The sequence below is a fragment of the Lagopus muta genome, chromosome 11 (genome assembly GCF_023343835.1).
Source record: "Lagopus muta isolate bLagMut1 chromosome 11, bLagMut1 primary, whole genome shotgun sequence".
Lineage (NCBI taxonomy): Eukaryota > Metazoa > Chordata > Aves > Galliformes > Phasianidae > Lagopus > Lagopus muta.
In genome coordinates, this window is record NC_064443.1 from 16,810,791 (window position 1) to 16,827,492 (window position 16,702).

Here is a 16,702-nt window from a genome sequence, read left to right on the forward strand (position 1 = left end):
CGAAATCCCTCTGGAAGGCTGTGCCAATAGAAATTGCTGGCTTCTGTAATATTGTGACACCTGCAGATCTGTTTGGAAATAATCTACTGACAGGCAAATATAGGTTCCCAACTCAGAAGGGAGCAAAGGAAGGAACAGAAAATTGCCTTTGTGCAGGATTTAATATTTACATCTCAGACTTTGCCAAATAGGTTTGTTATTTATAGCAATAGCAGCAGTAATATTCATCAGTTGCCATGGACATACTAAGCTCACCAAATACAACAGAGTGAACCACAATCTGCACTGGAGTCATTTTAAAATGCTTTCATGCTGAGCGAAATAGTTTGTATTAAATTTAAGAGTAAAATGCCAGGTTTCTCTAGTGCCATTTCTGGGATTTCAGATATAAAAATGGAAATACTTTATTGGAAATTTGATGGGAAGAGCAGTGCTGTATACAAAAACCCTTGAAGAACTTGCTGTCACTGGGTAGCATTCAGGATCACAATTTACTGTGCTTGAAAAGCAGAATATATAATGAGAACTTCTAGAATTCCATTAATGTTATATTTTTGAAGAGCTGAAAAAAACAGATGAAAAAGATAATTTAGCAGGTGAAGTCTTGATGGAAGCATGCATCTGGTCAAGGTGCCCGCAGTAACTGCTTGCCCCGGCCCTCCTACCCTGCTCTTGAGGAAGCTGTATTCGCTTAGGAAACACCACATCTCCAAAATATTGCTGAAAGAAGCAGATTTCTCACTGTTGGGGTAATCTAGGGACAGGAAAGACAGAGTAGTTATGGAGGAGTTTATGGATGGTGCCTGAAGTTGGATTTGGGCTGGGAATGCTTAGCAGTTAGGCACCCGTTGTCCATCAGCCCAAACAAATCCGACAGTGAAAAAAGAGCTGAGAACTGTCAGGCTTTCATACCCATAGATAAGGATGCTCCTTGAGCAAGACTGCTCAAATGCACGATAATAACATGGGACAGTGAATGACTTTTAGGTATATTAAGTGATAAGATAAAGCAGACTGAAATTGAGACATAGGGAAGTGTAAGCTCTATATGGTGGGAGGTGAAACACGTCTGATGGCTGCTTACACCTTGGGGAGGGATTCTGAGGATGTCCTGGCTCAGGGAAGGGGTGATGTGGGCAGCAGGGAGGCCAGCAGAGTGTGTGTCCCATTGAGCCCACACCGTATGTGCTGAAGGACAAGATTGGCTCTGGGACTTCTTCCAAAATCTGTGCAGGGTCTGTGTTAAAACTGAAGAAGTTTGAATTGGGTTGTGATAAAAGTATCCATGTTGAAGAGATTCCTTTTTGGATTCATGCTGGTACTTTATTGTAGCTTTTTGGTCTTAGTGGTCTTTTCCAACCTTAATGATTCTATGGCTGGGGAGAACCCACAGATTTCTGGGAACTGCCAGGAGTTCTCAGCAATAGGACTGGAGCAGGTTGTGCTCTGAGCGAGGAGTAAAGCAAAGGATCAGTCCTGTAAGTGCAGTACCTACACCAAATCTAACATGGAAAACGTTAACAGCTCTGTGGTTTGAGAGACAGAGATGAAATTTGTGAAAATGAGATTCTTAAATGTAATACTGCAAATACAGTTGTAGGGTGGGAGTGTTGCAGTCTTCCAGTAAAGGGCTTTGGTGCTGGCTGCCTCAGGGTGCAGCTCTTCCTTGCTGCCAGAACATCCGTGCCTCTGTAAGTTCTTTCTTTTCTTCTCCTTTACCCTAATGGAGGCTTGATAGTTCTCAAATGGACTTAGATACACTGCAGCTCTTTTGTAGTTTCTGTAGTTTTAGCGTGTATTGTTGTACATGATGTGTAATTGTATTTACTTGCCAGCAATAAAGAAGTGGTAGGAATGAAAAAAAAGCACATTACTGCTGTATTCTCTTCCTTTTCATGCAGTGCAGTGTGGGAGAGATTACATTCTGGAGGTAAAATTACAATGCATGAAATCCTACCCTGAGCACTGTGGTGCATTTTTCTTATAGGGAAAACAAATAGGAACAACAAAGAGAACAAACTCACTGCTTCTTTTGTTCTTTTTATTTTATTTTATTTTATTGAAGAGTATTCACAAAATTTGGCTAGATAAAAGACATATGCAAAGGGAAAATGGAAGGAGAACTATTAAAAATAATTGCATGCTCTGAAAATCCAGCAGGTACACAGGCTTGCAAACAGCATTCCTTCTCTCTGCAGAGTAGGACCCTGTGGCTACTGGGGACTGCTTATAATGTGCAGGGCTACAGAGCTGGCCAAACAAGAAGGAAACAAAGCACAAAATGGTGCCTCCATCACTGTGCTCTCTGTCCCTTGTGAAAGTGTCTCCCTGCCGTCCAGAAGATCTTGATGTAGCAAAGTGCTCCGGCAGGACAAGTTCCCTCCCTAGGACCCATCTGTGCCAAATAGGAGCACATTTTGTCTGGGCAAAAAAGACTTTTTTCCAACTTTCACATCATTTCACTTTAGCTTCAGAAAGTTTGGCTTTCTTGAAGGCAAGCAAACCCCCCATGCATGTGGAAATCAGGAAAAATTGGTCCTTTATAAGCAAGGGTGAACTGTAACTCTGTGAACTGGAAACCACTCTGGAAGTGCGTGCGTGTGTGTGCTGCTTCAGACCATTGCAGTATTTTCGTGTTCAGGAAGCTTACAGCTCCAGCTGTGGCAGAAAAGATGGAAAAGTACCTTGAGAGATAAATCATACATGTAAATTGTGCTTCTTTGGTGCTGTTTTCACTAATTAAAATATCTACCACCAACGCTCCCTGAACTGGCATACGACAACGACTGTCTTTGCTGGGCTGTGGTCAGAACACGCCAGTGTTGCTGAGATTGTTGATGCAATGCTGGCAAGACAGCAGTGCTGTGCTCAATGCTGTGCTGTCCCAAGTCAGAGCCCTCACCTGGCAGTGGGTCACAGCTGGCCCTGCAGAGCTTCCAGCCTCCAGCAGCTGGGAGCTGCACTGCCTGCGCATCAGCGGACTCTCTGAGATGCTTCGTTTCTGTTTGATTCTAAATTATTATAATAGTTAAGGTAATTAACATGCTTTAGTGATTTACTTCATTTAATTGGATGTAGTGATTAAAATACCTTTTATATTACCTTCACTGCAGTTTTAATTTAAGATTATAATCTCATGGTCCTTTTCAGCTCCTCACGCTTTCACTTATAGCCTTTTCCTTTTCTGATTTTTCGTTGTTTGTTCAGCTTTCCTGCTGGTTCAGTAAACATACTGCTGGGATGATTCCTTGGGAAACCTGCCTATGGTTATAAATTCTGTCATTTAGGGCAGACGCTAATGAATTAAAAAAATAATAATTTGAAAGTGATGCATGAGAATGTAGTCAGCCTTTGGAGTTGTCTGTTGCTTTTTGCAGTCTTTTTTTAGCATTAAAAATAATAATAATTGTTTCCTTGATTGGGCTTGGAGAGGATGCATGAAAGAAGGAAATGGAAAATGACAGTGTTAATATCCTCCTAGCGTGTGTCGTGCCTTACCTGGGTGTATGGATGATGTATGGGTTAGGATTTTAGTATTACTACGCAGGGTGTGCAATTTTGGTATCACCACCCAGTGTAGGAATTGCTCTGGGAAGGGCAATGGGCTCTGAGCCATGGGGAGGAGCAGGGAGGGCTGTGGTGCTGGAGCAAGCTCGATGCCAGCCTTGTGCATGACACCTGGGTCACCGCTGTACCCCATGCATGCAGTGGGGGTACAGCACCTGCCAAGCACCAGGCATGTAATATGTGCCCTAAAGCAGTCAAACTGTTGGTATGAGTGCAAAAAATATTAATAAATCATTGGTTGTTTAAATGGAATCATTTAGGGCTCATCTGGCTAATGAGGAAGAAAAAGCTGAACAGAACACTTCCTTTCAGTTTTACGGAGACGTATGAGATCAGCTGTTCATGGGAAGCTATCAGTGTACATACCTCGTTAGCTCCCTTGTGTAACATTCCTTATCTACATCTTATTAGTCTTTCATTAATTAAAGCTACAGAATTCAACATTTTCTGTTAGCTGTGCTCTCAGCGTGAAATTTAGCTAATTCTTCTACTATTGGAAACAAAGCTCAAAGATTGAAGTTTATTCTCGTTGTGTTCTTACAGTTATTTATTTCATATTGCTGTCATGCATGGATGGATTTATATGATGCTCTGATGACCTTTAGAAATTCTTCTGATTAAATGCTGTTCTACTTCATTATGACATTCCTGTACTTGTACTACCAGATTTGATGTGTACAGCTTAATAACACAACTAGACATGAATGCTAATAACTTTACAATTAATTGCATTGCTTTTTTTAATGTAGATGAAATTTAAAGCAAGTTCCTCTTGCTGCAGGCTTACATGAATCATAGAAATTGGAAGGTAACAAAAGAACATATTAGCATTTGTTAGCCTGGATGCACAAATTTTGTAGTAACCATTTTAATATGTACTACAACTTTTCAGCCTCAAGTTTAATATGTACTACAACTTTTCACCCTCGATTTTTCAACCAACGTCATAATTGAATTGGTTCTTTCTTGCCTAAGGATAATGATTTTACCCTGATGGAATCTTTATTAGATTTTAAGGATTATACTGATGTTGCGTATTTTACATAAAGAGAATCACAGTTATTCAACTGTAAAGTACTTTTACACAAAGGCCACTGTAAGTCTGAGATATATGAACTAATTATAATGTTTAGAGTTGTTGTTAAGACCCAGCATCCACAGCTGGAGCCAACACAATTGAGGAGCTTGTGTGTGCGCTTCAAGGACCCAGCCCAGGACGGCAGGGAGTGAGGGCAGGCCCTGTCCTGGCAGAGATCTGGTTGTTGGTTCTGGTTGGGCTCACTGTGTTTCAGCTGGCTGAGAGCAGATGAGATCCATCTCATGTCTTCCCCTGCACGCTCCAGCACTGCTTTGCTGTTCTTGGATGTGTGGGGGGAAAGATGGCCCAGTTTGACCAGAAATGGTGTTTTTCTATTAGCCTGAAAGCCATCAGTATTGCATTGGTAATTAGACTTCAGACTGCAGAAGTAACTGTTGTGTTAATTGATTTTGTGGTTACTTCCTTGTGTGCTGCGTGCGTGCTGGTTGGAGTGGATGTTTGGGAATAGCATCTTCAGAAGTCCCACTGATAAAAGGTGTGCAATGTGTCTGCAGCCTCTAAAGAGATGAAAAGGGAAGAAAAATTGCAAAAAATATTTAATATCTTTATACTTATTAAATACAGATGTGTCTGCAAATGAAATTAAGCAAGCAGTCATTCTAACTTTCTTACAGTTGGAGGTTAACCTCAATTAAATATACCTTTAAAAATCAAGTTTGTTTTTTTTTAAGTATCCACTTAAGATCATTTTAAATCCTAGTTGAGAGACCAGTTAGCATAACTCCATGGACTGCTCTTCTGTGTGTTATGTTTTTATTTTTTTAAACCTTCATGCTTCATTACTGGGGATGGATATCACTTCTATGCTCATAAAACATGATTGCTTTCCCATCCTTATGCTTCAGCCAGTTTTATTCAGTACAGAAAACAAGAGTAAGAACCAGCACCGATGGTAAACTTGTGCTTACTCAACTAACTGTAAATAGAGTGATCAATATATGAAATCAAATGTTATGTCCGTGTTGCGTTAAGATGGTTATCAAACTGTTGTGCTTCTTGGCTCCTTGGTATGCCTCAAGGTACAGCACACCACTCCAGTTACCTGTGCTTCAGTAGTTTCTTTAAATTGAGATGTAAACGTGTCTTCAAGGGGAAAAAAAAAAGTATAGAAAAGAGCAGACCTAAAGCTAATAGAGCTGCATTGAATTCATCTCAAACACATGTTAAATTTTCCTGACACCGTTACCCTTTCCTTTGGAGGCTTCAGAGTGTTCTTGGCTAATAATAAAAATAAGAGAAACGCCGTAAAATCAAACCAAGAAAACTCATTTGCCCATCTGCTTTCAAGCTTTTCCTCTTTGTCCTGGATATCTGTAGCAAAGGAGACAAAATCCCATCAAGCATTCTTTTAAGCTTTGCACACTTGTTTATACTATTTGCTATACTTGAGCTTCTGCCTTTAACAACAAAGGAAAATAATTAAGGTGCTGGTAGTAAAGTTAAATGAAGACCGTAGCAGGAGACAAGATCTGTGGATTGCCACCCAGGCTCTGAGACTCTTCTATTGAGCAGCCCATGCTAAATTGTTTAAGCTGCTGATTCCCTGTCTGTAAAGTGAGGGCATTGAAGCTTATCCTACTCAGTGCTGGTCAGCATTTGTCTGCTTATGTGGATGCACTGATGTTGAGATGCTTGGTGTTACAGCTCATCAGACGCTGGATTGTGAGGCATCTGCTGTGGCTCTGTCACAAGAGGTGGGGAGTGGGGCTGCAGAGCAGCTTTGTGTTGGTTTTGGGGATCAGACACAACTGGCAAGTTGTTGCAGGCTGCCATGTGCATGACGTTACAGGGCTGCTGTCAGAGGGCAGAACAGCATACAGACATGCCTTCCTCAGTTGCTAGCCCCTGTGGTGAGTTCATCTCAGTTCTCAACACGTTTGATGGAGAATTGACTTGTGAGGTGGAAGAGGGGCTGGTGCTTCAGCAGTGCCCATCCCACAGCTGTGTGCTTGGGCAGAACTGGCACGCAGGGCTCTCACAGCAGTACCTGTAGGAAATGCATCCTTGTGCTCTCTGTCTGCCAGGCCCCATCATGCCTGCAATGATATTGAAGCATCCTGGGAGGCTTCGTGGTCCCTGTCTTTTCAAATAAGTGGAACAAGGAATTGTGATAGTCAAAAGATGGTGAGAAGGGAATGGTTTATTTTTCTGTTGCTTCTTTCTACAGCACCATTTTGTTTGTGTGCAATTGTTAACACTGACAACGTATTTTAGAGTTTGTGAAGGCGTGTTAGGCTGAGATGGTGCATTGTTTTTTCATGTTTAGTGCACACAGTTTAGATGGCATGCATTAATCATATTCCTTTTGCCTTTGTTATGTTAATGGGAGAAATAAACTCTTGGTTTTCTTTTATTAAAAAAAAAAAGGGAAATGGGTAAGATTTATTAAGATGCATTATATATCAGCAGCTAATGAAGAGGAAATAATGATGACTCTGCACTGTAATACGTATTAGAGCACTAATTAGACTACAGCAGAACTGCTCTCAGATGCCTTTTAAACACCTGCTTGATAATGGTCAGCCCATGCATTACTGCACGTAGCAGGGCATACCTGCACACAGACACACAGTGCACATCAGCCTTCTCTTCTGTCTGTGTTTATCCATGCTCACATGGGTTAGGAAGGGCAGTGAACAGCCCTCGTGATGGCTGGGCTGAGCCTGTGTTCCCCATTGCCTGCTGCAGAGAAAGGCAGAGGAGACTGATACAGGTTTTTTCCAACTTTGTGACCCTGTAAAGTCATTGTGTTTTCCAGGCAAGACTTTCTGATCCATACAGTTGTCCTGCATGTTTGTTAAGCCAGAATTTTCTGTACTGCGTCTCCAACATTTGTTAATTATTTATTTTTGTTCAGCTGTTTTTGAGACCATTGACAGCTGTACGTTTAGGAATAACGTTGCCCTTCCTTTCTAAAGTCCCCTTCTTTAACTGGAGTATCAAACAGCAAATGTTTCCCATCTACCTCTTACTTGCCTTTACATTTTTGAATGTTATGTGTAAATAACTGAGTTTTAAACGTGGATAACGCGTAACCCTCATCCATCTGGCCACAGGTTACAATGTTCCTTCTGTTCTATATGGAGATGCGAGCATCACATACCTACCTACCTTGCAGCCTCTTGCTCAAGCTCATGTTGCTCGTGTTAGGGCCTTTGCTAATGGCAGTGACTCTTGTATTCCCCAAATACTGACACTGTGATATATCACCTCTTTTCCCCCCTTCCCAAAGGCACTCTGCTCTGCCCCAGGCTGTGCTGCTGGCATGTTGCAGGACATGGAGCTGTGCTGGAGAGCCTGAGCTGCCCCAGTGAGCGTACCGAAGGTGAGAACTCATTCAAAGCCTTTTTTTCTTATCTTGACCATGAACATTTTTAACAGGTGTACTAACTCCTGAGGTAGTTAATTGATTAAATCCCACATGACCACATTTCTCATAAAATAATGGGCTTAAAAGTAATATGTAATATTTCCATTCTATAGGTGTTATGTTTTTGTCTCTATTTCAAAATTTTTTATACAGGCTGCAATTTTATATAACTCCATTTCAGCCGTTGTGAGCTACAAATGTTTCTGTGCTGTATGTAAAATAATTTTTGACTTGCACACAAGGATGCTGCTGCTTTATATAACTTCTGCTCTGCACCCTAAAGGTAGCAGTAACACTCAGGAAATTTAATGCAGCAATCACAGAGGGATATAGCTGGGAAGGGAGGAATGCTAGGGAAGTCTGGCCATGCCCATCAGCACTGTTTTTCTCCTGTTAAGTACCAGACTGGTACCAGCTCTATGGTTAGCCCAAGGACCAAGTGATGCCAAGGGGTGCAAAGCAGCACTGGATGTTGTAGGGCAGCATGATAGATGGATGTGGGTTTATTGAAGGGAAGGAGGGAAAGGAGGATCCCTTTTCCTGTTCCTCTCTTCCTCTTAGCATGTGGGCTGGTCCTGAGCATAATCTTGTGCTGTGTGGGAGAAGTGGGCTTTACCTAGTTACAAACAACAGCTATAAGGAAGCCAAACTCCAGGCAGTTTAGTTGCATTCTTCATTAGGAAAAGTAGTGGTCTCAGCACACCAGATGCCTCAACAGTGTCAGCTTTTTGTGAAGCCAATAGAGCAAAGCAGGAATGCACTCGTGTGAGGGAATTGGGGCCAGAAGCTGAGTCTTTTAGAACCCCAGGTGGATACTCTGCCTTGCTGAGTTTTGGAAAAGCAAGCCTGGGTTGGTGGCACCTGCTGTACACCTGCCAGCTGCTGCTGTCAGACCTGAGCTCACCCCCTAACGATGTGCTGAGCCAGCGCATCTGGGATTTTTGAGCAAGCCAAACCAGTCTTCAACAGGATATTCTTCAGAGGTCAGGCACTTTCCTCCACTTATGGGAGAAACTGTCTCTGTGTCATGAGAAGAAGAGGGAAGAGAAGGAAGGCATCTAGAAACAGGTTGAGTCCCTCTGGGTGCTGCTGTGCTGGAAGCCCAGCTGTTTGGTGCCTCTGCTCACAGCACTGCTACCTGTCACTGGTATGTGGCAGCAGAGCTGTTCCTACTCCATCTGCCCTCTGCCTTGTGGCCTTAAGATTCACAATCCAGTGTCAGAGGAGATGAGGCCTCATGTGATGTCAATGAACTGCAGAAATAACCTCTGCAGGGATTCCTTAAATCACCCCTCAGGGCCCTTCCCTGCAGGCTCCCCAGTGCGTGGCAGGTGACTGAAGATGTTAGCTTCTGCTTGCTTAGTGCTGTTTAATTGCCAATCTATATCAGCAGTATAATTAGACATAAGCCATATCAATTTAATCACAAACCCTAAACAAACCAATGCTCATTCAAGTCCTGTGCATATTGACAGGCTAAAGCAAACCCTCAGCTTTTATCCATTCTGCACACAGATAATTTTTCTGCCAGCATCTTCTGCATCAGAAAGTCAATAACTGAGACCAACGTTTGTGTCAATAAATCCAGCACACAGTCTGCCCCTTTCCTGAAGGCTCACGCACTGCTGCATCACTGCTTCTCACTGGGGAGCTGACAAGGGTTGTAACCTCATTCTTTCTCTTCCTCTTCACCTTCTCCAGGCTGCTGAAGGAAGGAAGTGGAATTCTGGGCAGTCTGGAGATGTTGAGGAGAACCTTGCAATGCTCAACAATTCCTGAGCAGCCTGCTGTAAAGTAAGTCTGATTTCTGAAAGTGGAAAATTGAGTTGAAGTATCTCCAATTTCCTCCAAAGTCCTACGGGGCTTTTGTTTTGTGAAAGGGACAGTGGGATTTGTTCAGTTGCTTATCACTCATACTGCCTTTATATGGCTGAAAAGGCTCAGCTGTCGTAGCTCTGACACGTGTTAAAGCCCTTACTGAGGGCAGCAGTATCAGAGCTCTGTGCCTCACACAACACCCCGGTGTGCTGGGGCCACTGCTCACTGCAGCAGGGCACAACCCAGCACAGCTCAGCACAGTGCTGTGTTCCCAGGGAGAGCTGAGCGGTGCTGCTCCGTGCAAATGCTGCAAACATGCACAACCTTTAAATTCAGGCTGAAATGAAAAGATCTGCTGCTAACTAAAAGTCTGGGGTTGCTTTCAGATGTCTGAGTATTCAGAGAATAGATGTAGCTTAAAATGCAAATGTGGTGCTTTCTGCAGAGCATCTCTGCTTTTCAAGATCCCTCATTTCATGCTGTTACATCACACTGCCCTGCTGCTTCCATGAAAGGAGCCTCTCTGAGGAAAAGATTCCCACAGACAGAAATCCAACTGATGTGGTTAAAAAAACCCAAAACATGTATTTTAATTTCTAAAATGCATGATGCCCATCTGAAATTTGGCATTCAGCATCTTATCTGATGTGTAGAATACAGCCAACCGCTGGTTTTCTGGGCACGCATCTTATACAGTGGGCCTCATCCATGTGAGCAAGTAGATCCTGAAGTTTTCCCATGGATCCTGAAGTTTTCACTGTAGGATTTCCCTCTGAGAGCAATGATGCTCCAGGGCCTCTTGGCATCTCTTTTCTCTGTGTGTAAGTTCCATGCTCATGCAACGTTAGGTGTCCTGCACATGAAGAGAATCAGGCCCAAATGCTTTTATTTACATCACTAATGAGAAATGTCTGCAGTGCCCGTGAGGAGCAGCTGCCTGGTGAGTCTGTTCCCTGGAGGTTACACATGTTCCTGTGATGCACCACTGGTCCTGCAACAGTGTTTGCTTGGCACTTGTTGGGGCTTCCTGGACATTGTCATCCTCTGTCTTTACAGCAATGTACGATGTGTTATTGATGGGTGAAATACAGAAAAGGTTTGACATTTCTCTGATATCTTGCATTTTTATTCTCTAAAAATTTCAAGTATTTCCAATTCTGTGCCACTACTATTCAACATTTTAAGCACATAGTTCCTAGCAGTGTCAGCTTGTATTTTAAGCTTGTCTGGTTATTTTGACAACGTGAGGCATCATAAGTGATGTAAGCTGTTTCTCTCCTTAGAAGCAGGACCCAGCCCTGTGCTGCCCAGATAAGAGCAGCGAGACAGAAGCTGCTTTAGAAGCAGCAGGATGCGTTTGACTGCACTTCAGCTGCTCTGTATCCAGAGAATAGAGCAGGCAGCACTTTGGAAATGAACTGAGGCTACGTTAGAATGGGGGGAAAAAATCAGATCCAAGTCCTGCTGTAGTCTGAGACTCCTCAGAGATTTGGAGAAGTGCAGTTTGCAGCAATTTAGCCTTGAAATTGTGGTTGTGACCGTGCTGTGTGTGTGACAGAGCCTCATCAGCACATCGTTAGCTTTCAGCTTTCACTCAGATACGGAGCTGGGAGCTCAGGTGCTTGTGGGCAGCAGTGGGAGCAAAGAAGGGCTCTGATCTGTGGGACTTCAGGACAATCAGAGAGATCAGCCAGGGGAGGGAACTGAACCTGCCCCGTGCATAAATGGGACGGGCATCCAGTGATGCAGGACAGTGTCCACAAGCAGCAGCACCTTGGTTCTTACCTGAACTCAAAAAAAAAACTGAATTCTGCTATTTTCTTGAAGGAAAGACAGTGAGGACCCTAGAAAGACCCCTGAGATGTTTCTCCATTCTCATTTTTTGGTGCTGCCCCGCTCCTTGTCTCAGCTTTTCTCAGATTTGTGTTCCTAAAGCATGTGTCAGCCACTGCCTCCTGATCCTTTGGTCACCATTTTCATAGGTGTGATCATTAAGAGCTATAACTGATAATCTTGAGGGCTGGCAGCTGTTATCAATGATAGATGGCCTCTTCTGGGAAACCTCTGGCTCTGAGAACTCCAAAATATGATATAAGCCTCATCTTTTCAAAAAAGCCTTTACCATATGGATCTAAATTAAAGCATGGCCCTTCCTATTGCTTTATAGATGATAGCTAATTAGCTGCAGAATAGATAGCTTTGCTCCTGCAGAAGTGGAGCAGGCAGAAGTGGGTGTTTGATATTGAAGCATTTCTGTGTTTGTTTTCAGTGCATCCATAAGGAAAGATGATGAAGTCATTAGAATAAATATCAATACATGTATTGAACTTTCCATTATTCTGGATTTACCAGAGTTGGCTAAAAAGAGGACAGTTCTTGAGAAACATTTCATTTTTAGTATAGTTCTGCAATACATCAACTCCAGATCAATTTGTACGTTTTGTCATCAGTCCTATTAGTAGACTGCTGCCAAAATTTGCAATCACAGTTGAGGAGCTGACATTTGAACCTTTATCTTTTTCAGGAGGGCTCCTCATGATGATCCTTGGTTTCCAGCTCTGAGGAAAGCATTAGCCCCAGGCTGCAGTAGGATTCTGTGTCCTCTTTTCCTCCTGTGTGTGAAAATGACTCCAAGAGATTGTTCTCCTTCAGGCAGGAAATCCTGAAAATGCTGAGCTTTTCACTTAAATGCCTCGCAAGCAGTGCTGATTCCATTGCCAGTCTTGTTTCCTCTTACAGTAGCTATAAAAGTCTCCTCCCCCCACCCCAAATCAAATTTAAAATGGCCTATTTTAATATGCTTCTCTTAAGCGTGTCTACATGCTAGATATGAAGAGTTGGAGCTTATCTTGTGTTATGTAAATACTGCAGTGCTTCCAGATTAAAGGCTTTTTCCCCCTTTGATCCAGACTTGTAGCCAGTTCAACTTTCAGCAGGAGTCAGAAGAGGTTTGTGGAGTTTGGCAATAGTTTTGTTCCTGAGGAAGACTGGAGAAAGAAAACTCAAAATCAGCGCTATGAACAGCTCTTTAAAAATGAATGGCTAACTGAAGGAAGTCTTGCAGTGAGCAAATTTTTGCTTGAAATAGTTTGGAACCAAGTGTAAAAATAGCACTGCCACATTCATATGCAGCACGGTGGTGGAAGCAGCCCCTCTGCTGGGGTGGTCGTGTCCCATGCTCCCACCGATGGCCCTGTGCTGCAGGCCAGGCTCTGGGCACACAGGTGTTGTCCTGTGAGTGAAAGGAGCCACGGCTGTCCTGTTTATGGGGATCCCATGAAAAACTTGTGCTAGCTCTTCTGGAAGCTCAAGCGCAAGTGGAACTTGGCTGAGATTTGTTCTTCTTTGCTATTTCCCTCAGTTAGAAGAGTGGATCAGAGAAACTCGGATCAGGTCCCCAGCACTGGATACTGTGGTTGCTTGAAAATAATTTATTAATAGTATTTATATTTCATGTTTCCAAGGCAACACGAAAGCTCAGGACATTGGTTTTCCATACATGAGCAGAAGGTTTTGGCTGCAGAATTGTTTTCTCTGTCTCACTGATAGTGCTATCAAGGCACTGAAAGCTGTGCTTTCTCTCATCGTAGTCAGTTTCTCTCCGATATCCATAAAATGATGAAAGTCAGATAGATGCAGCTGATGAAATAATCTGTTCTTGCTGCAGAACTCGTTCAATCACCAGAGAGCTCCAGTGTTCAAATAGATAAATTAGTGTTGTGACAACGGTAACTTTAAATGCCTCAGTTTGGTGGCAATGTTAGGAAATGAGACAAAAACTAAATGACTTGTCTGCTTTAACTGTGGCCCTTCTTGGATTGCTGATGAGAGAGATTCTTGTTAAACAGACGTCCTTTTGGATAGACTCCTTTACAAGTCCTCCCTTGAGAAAATGATTTAGTGTTTGTATCATATAAGACATGAAAGAGAGGGCTTTCCCTCATTTTCTCTGCCTCGTTTCCTTTTATGACTTCAGCTGATGGAACAGGTCACTGCTCGTGTTCCAGCACAGAAAGATCCCCAAAACAGAAATCATCGGAGAGAGCAGTGGCACCAAAGGCCTCTCTGCCTGCTCCATTAATGGCACAGCGGGCACACCCAGGTGCTTTGGTCTCAACGGAGAATTCACTTTCCTTGGAGATGGCAAAAATCAATCTGTGCTCCCACTGAGAGCTGCAGAGCAGCTGGTGCACGGTGCCTGAAATAAACCCACTTGTGTGCTGGAAGCACTGTGTGGCTGTGCAGAGCTGGGCCCTCCAGCAGAGCAGGGCAGCTGCTGAGGTTTCCACTTCCCAAACTGGGAAGGATGTGACCCCTCTGGAAGGGGCTCTTTGCTGATGGATGGCTCTGGTTTGTCCCCCCCTTCCTAGGAACTGCTTTGACTTTAAGTTGTCGTCAGCTGAAAGTGAACATCTTGAGGTTGCATCCTCTCCATAGGCTAATGGGATGTTTTTTATTCTTCCTTTTTCAGCACTTGCAGTGCCGTGACGTTCTGCCATCCGAAGGGGAATTAATCGCTGAGCAGCATGAAGATTGCACAGCACAGACAACAGGCATGGTCCAGGCCTCAAGGGACTAATTATGTTCTTAAAGGGTAAGAAAATAATCTGAGGTGCACTGGAAAGAAAGAGTCTTAGTAATGCTCCGTAATGCTCATGTTCCCAGAGCTATTGGCATATCTCCATACCTCCAATATTTGTCCATTAAAACATAGAGACATTCAAAGATACAAAGATACTTATTGACCTAAAAAAATATCAGCAAGAAGCTCAAGAGAATATATTAAATGTATTAACTTGTTGGACTTATAAGGAGTGTCGTGGCATACACTGTAACATGACAGTGAATGAGAGTGAGTGTAAGCTAATGATGAAGGAGGGAACCCATGAAAGGTACGGTGAAGAGGAAAGGTATTTGAATCTGCTTATGGAAATAGCAGGGTTTGGGGTAGGAGATCAGTTCCGTGCACCTGATGCATCACAGGACAAGTCGGAGATCGGGCAATACGCAGCCACTGTCAGGAAGAGGAAAACATGACACCAGATCCAAAACTGGTGGCAGGCTGTGGTTATCCCTGACTCCAGCTGTCTGCGAGTGTTGTAGGTGACCTACAAGGAGATCTCCCAGAGATCACTGCATTTTTCTGTCACAAGTGAGACACTGCTGCTCTCAGCTCACGCTGTGTTAGGAGCAGCTCCCAGCAGAATCCCTGCTGAGTTGGCAGCTGGTGGCTGCTCAGGAGACCGGAGCGTGGCCTGGAGGGGACATTGTCTGCCAAGGGCATGGTGGGGACGTGCTGGGCTTTGGGAGGGCTGCCAAACAGTGCCCGTGTGCATCTCCTTGTCCTGCAGCCAGCACTGTCTGATGGTGTGGTTCCAACCGATCCCATGGACAGCAGCGAGACTTCCATGTGCAGCCAAATGCCTTGGCTGGCTGCAGGAAGGACTTCCAAGCTGAAGGTGAGACATTAACAGCTCTTCTGAAATGCTAACAGCTCCCACAGGCGACGGGCACCAGCTCAGCTGGGTGCAGGCAGCTTCCCTTCTTGCTGGGGCCCTTGAAACAGGTTTGAGCTTGGGGAAAGACAGATGCCCATACCTTCCTTACAGGCTGCCCATCCTGCTTCCCAGCAAGACCTCAGCTGTGTGTGTACCAGGAAAGCAAATAAGAAAGGTCTTCACAAAAAAGCTCTAAGAATGTGAAACTGGTACCTGGAGATACAGGTAAGTGGCATACTTTTTTCCTCCCCCATTTTGTAGCTTGCAGTATATACGCATCAGATTTAAAGGCAAGTAGTGTCTCTCTTTATCAAACAGGCTTGATGAAAGAACAATCATGTACATTCAGTTATATCTCTGCTAAACGTATCCATTTTTATTGCTTTCCAGTAGTTCAAAGCATTAGCATAAAACAATCAAGGAGGCTGTTTTTCCTAAGAGAGAGAGTGCCTGTTTACAAACTCATTTTATTTTCACAATACTCCATTGTTATTTATTTCAGACAGAAAGCTGTCAGATTAATGCATTCCCTCATGCAGGACAGCTTGCTTTATTGCCCGTTATTAAGATATAACATATATAACCTGACAAGCACTGCCCACGTCTGCAATCCACCAGTGAAAGGCAAATTAAGTAGAAAATGGAGATCTCCAATATTTCTTGGGGCTCAAGTGATATTAGTTTTTAACTCATTTTGTATTCAGGGGGGATTCTGCCTGTTCACAACATATCTGACAGCGTAAACTGCCCAAAGAAGGCTTTTTTGATTCACAGAACAGCTACATCTGAGGAACTGCTGTCAGAGTCACAGGAGTCAACTCCCTTTGCATAAATGTGTGCCAACAAAGAAGGAAAAAAAAAACAACCCGACAAATTAGTTGGATGGTGCAAGAAACCAGTTAGAAAGCAGCTCCTGGAGGCAGAGTGGTGTAAGGTGAGCAACTGAGATGAGTAAAGCCCATCTTAAAACAACCCAACAAATAATCCTTATGGCCTCAAGGCTCCAAACCCCAGTGCTCACGCTGTCCCAAATGAAAGTGGTTACAGCTGCTGGAGGATACGAGGCACAGCTGGTAACACCTTAAGCTAAGTTGGTCCCTTTTCTGTGGTGCGTGTATTCAAGCTAATGGCAAGACATCTGTATTCTTCCTCCTTTTCACAACAGTTTGTTTTCCAAAATATCCCACATGGTCCCCCTTACAGCACCCAACTGAGAGTTTCTGGGAACTGCTTGGAAGCCTCCAGTGAGCCTCAATGTTGCACTAGGACTGCTAGTAAGCTTGGTGCAAGGTCCCAGCACTGCAAACCTCACCTCATCCAAGTGATGTTATTCATGTTTTTTCATTATTG

At 43.5% G+C, this 16,702-nt stretch overlaps 1 long non-coding RNA gene across 3 annotated transcripts in view; it reads left to right on the forward strand.

The window, feature by feature from the left end:
• LOC125698884 (uncharacterized) overlaps nucleotides 1-16,702 on the forward strand; it is a 108,565-nt gene that overhangs the window by 91,154 nt on the left and 709 nt on the right. For 2 of the 3 annotated variants that reach the window (XR_007379360.1, XR_007379358.1), the window contains 5 exons: nucleotides 7,899-7,991; nucleotides 9,738-9,830; nucleotides 14,326-14,448; nucleotides 15,464-15,577; nucleotides 16,057-16,286. This is a non-coding gene — a long non-coding RNA (uncharacterized LOC125698884). The remainder of the gene's footprint in view (nucleotides 1-7,898; nucleotides 7,992-9,737; nucleotides 9,831-14,325; nucleotides 14,449-15,463; nucleotides 15,578-16,056; nucleotides 16,287-16,702) is intronic. The other variant, XR_007379359.1, reaches the window with a different exon arrangement.